This window comes from Coregonus lavaretus, assembly GCF_964263955.1.
Source record: "Coregonus lavaretus genome assembly, chromosome: 19".
Lineage (NCBI taxonomy): Eukaryota > Metazoa > Chordata > Actinopteri > Salmoniformes > Salmonidae > Coregonus > Coregonus lavaretus.
This window is the reverse complement of record NC_140006.1, coordinates 9,214,357-9,217,784: the sequence shown is the minus strand read 5'-3', so window position 1 is coordinate 9,217,784 and position 3,428 is coordinate 9,214,357. Positions and strand designations below refer to the sequence as shown.

The 3,428-nt window shown below is 47.8% G+C and overlaps 1 pseudogene across 1 annotated transcript; it reads right to left on the bottom strand.

Annotated features, from left to right (window-relative positions):
- LOC311146930 (putative G-protein coupled receptor 148) lies at positions 1–1,664 on the bottom strand (annotated as a pseudogene). Its single transcript has 4 exons — positions 1,350–1,664; positions 876–1,089; positions 466–617; positions 1–360 (listed from the first exon to the last, which is right to left on the bottom strand). The product of its transcript is annotated as a putative G-protein coupled receptor 148 (transcript).
- Positions 1,665–3,428: the final 1,764 nt, after the last annotated feature.

The window sequence follows — 3,428 nt, the reverse complement described above, 5'->3', positions numbered from 1 at the left end:
TCACATGAGAGGCGAGACGGCCGTGGGCACTTCAGCCAATAGAAGGACAACATGGCCCCACACAGGTCTCTGTACCTGAGACCATACAGGTATGGTGCCAGGGCTTTGGGCAGCACCAGGAGGATGTTACACACCACTAGGGAGGTCAACGGCATCATGGTGGCAGTAGAGCCTGCAGCACCAGCATGGGAAGGACAGGAAGTGGTGGAGGTATTGGATGAGGAAGGGGCCTTTGGTCCGAGAGGAGCGTTCTCCTCTTTACACGCCAGACATGCGGGTGCGACATTATAGAATGCCGTAGCCAGGGAAGACTAGGAGCAGGATGAGAAGGATGCCTGTTGCTGTCAGGAGCATGGACACCTGAGAATAGGATGCATAAAGGCAGAATACATTTGCCTGATAAAAAAATTATATGTAATGAGAAGCAAATTGTCAATATAATTTGATTGATTGATTGAGAGTCACGTGCATGGGAGTGGATTGGCTGACGGTGAGGACCAGGAGGAGGGGCAGAGAGCAGATGTGTAGGGGGCAGGGTCCTGTAGAGTGGTACCAAAAACACCCCTACTGGTAACAATACAGACACTGCCTAGATATCAGCGATCGCCCTCCTCGTCCTACAGAAAGGAGAGGAGAGGAAAGAGTTCGTTTCTCTAAACTCCATTACATTTTAGCAGACGCTCTTATCCAGAGCGATTTACAGTTAGTGAGTGCATACATTTTTCATACTGGCCCCCCGCGGGAATCGAACCCACAACCCTGGCGTTGCAAGTGCCACGCACTACCAACTGAGCTACACGGGGCTCCATCCATTATAACATCAGTGAAGTCATTACATGTACTAGTAAAACTCTCCCAGCCTGTGTTCCCATTACCTGGAGACTGGCAACAGGGTGTAGTATCGGAGTGGAGTCATCACAGTCAGTGAGGTGTCCAGCACCACGTCCTTGGTACTGAGGATGCCACTCTGACATCAGCACACCCGCCACGTTCGGACAGGTGCTCACCATGTACAGTAACAGGAACAGCATGTCACTTAGCAATGCATCGGCCAGGAGTAGGTAGCAGGCCTCCTGGCGCATCCAGGGGCTAGGAGGAGGATGATGATGACAATAAATATTACGTTTGCCTAATTCCAAAACCTTTACCCAATCTTTCTGCACTTAAGTAGATCTGAAAGCATTTGATAGACATATGCAATAAGGTAGTAGCTTTACCAGTCTGCTGATGAGCTAGGGGAAATTGCTCACACCTGTCCATCAAATCTACACACCATCGCATCTATGCATTAGATCTACATACCTAGGGGGTAGGGGTTAAGGGTCAATTTTGGAATTGAGGTGACTCACCTAGTCAGTATCCGGGCGAGGATGACAGGAATAACCAGTGAAACAGCCAGGAAACCCAGGATGGGGCAAAGCCCTGGAGCGGCGTGGAGGCGGAAAGATGTGCCACTCGCAGGTGAACAGCTCCAACTGTCTCTGAAACAAGTTAGTAGTAGTGTCTGAGGCGTTGCTGCTGGTCTTAGAGGAGATTCTGCTGTGTCTCTCAGAGTGGCCAGAGCTGTTGCACCAGGTCCCAAAAGCACAGAGAAGAGACAAGATCTCTTGATTCTCTTCAGAGCCCATCTCTATGGAGCTAACTCCCTCTCCTCCGTCCACCATCCCCCGGGCCACTGTGTCAACACTGAGTAAGAGGCGATGGTGCTTTTATTGTCTATCTACCCCCATCAGAGGGTGATGTCACTGAGTGTGAAGTATTTGAGTAACCGGTGTGGATACATTTGTTATTGGTCTACTTGGACACCCAGTTTAGGGCAAACAAGGCTTTCGAGACAAATTGACAGAAGCACTACTTTTCCCTTGATGATACTCCTGTCATAAAAGACATGCTGAGTGTGAGGTGCTTATGTGTCTTGTTGACATTACATAATGTGTTACAATCATGTACCTTTGGGTTATGTACAATTGATTCACCCCCCCACATTGGTTTTAAACTAGCTCAAAGTTCAGTGCATGAAACATACACAACTGCTATACAAGTATATGGGAACACAACAATAGCAAGTCATTTCTCAAAGTAGACACCCAACAAAAAAATTATAAACACCAGGCCCACATACAGTGCATTTAGAAAGTATTCAGACCCCTTGATTTTTTCAACATTTTGTTATGAAACAGCCTTATTCTAAAATGTATCAAAATGTTTTTTTCCCTCATCAATCTACACACAATACCCCATAATGACAAAGCAAAAACTGTTGTTTTTTTAATGTTCGCAAATGTATTAAACTAAAAAACGGAAATATCACATTTACATAAGTATACAAACCCTTTACTCAGTACTTTGTTGAAGCACCTTTGGCATGGATTGCAGCCTTGAGTCTTCTTGGTTATGACGCTACAAGCTGTATTTGGGGAGTTTTTCCCATTCTTCTCTGCAGATCCTCTCAAGCTCTGTCAGGTTGGATGGGGAGCGTCGCTGCACAGCTATTTTCAGGTCTCTCCAGAGATGTTCGATCGGGTTCAAGTCCGGGCTCTGGCTGGGCCACTCAAGGACATTCAAAGACTTGTCACAAAGCCACTCCTGCGTTGTCTTGGCTGTGTGCATAGGGTTGTTGTCCTGTTGGAAGGTGAACCTTCGCCCCAGTCTGAGGTCCTGAGCGCTCTGGATCAGGTTTTCATCAAGGATCTCTCTGTACTTTGCTCCGTTCACCTTTCCCTCGATCCTGACTAGTCTTCCAGTCCCTGCCGCTGAAAAACATCCCCACAGCATGATGGTGCCACCACCATGCTTCACAGTAGGGATGGTGCCAGGTTTCCTCCAGACGTGACGCTTGGCATTCAGGCCAAAGAGTTCAATCTTGGTTTCATCAGACCAGAGAATCTTGTTTCTCATGGTCTGAGAGTCCTTTAGGTGCCTTTTGGCAAACTCCAAGCGGCTTGTCATGTGCCTTTTACTGAGGAGTGGCTTCCATCTGGCCACTCTACCATAAAGGCCTGATTGGTGGAGTGCTGCAGAGATGGTTGTCCTTCTGGAAGGTTCTCCCATCTCCACAGAGGAACTCTGGAGCTCTGTCAGAGTGACCATCGGGTTTTCTTGGTCACCTCCCTGACCAAGGCCCTTCTCCCCCAATTGCTCAGTTTAGCTGGGCGGCCAGCTCTAGGAAGAGTCTTGGCGGTTCCAAACTTCTTCCATTTAAGAATGATGGAGGCCACTGTGTTCTTGGGGACCTTCAATGCTGCATACATTTTTGGTACCCTTCCCCAGATCTGTGCCTCGGAGCTCTACGGACAATTCCGTCAACCTCATGGCTTGGTTTTTGCTCTGACATGTACTATCAACTGTGGGACCTTATATAGACAGGTGTGTGCCTTTCCAAATCATGTCCAATCAATTGAATTTACCACAGGTGGACTCCAATCAAA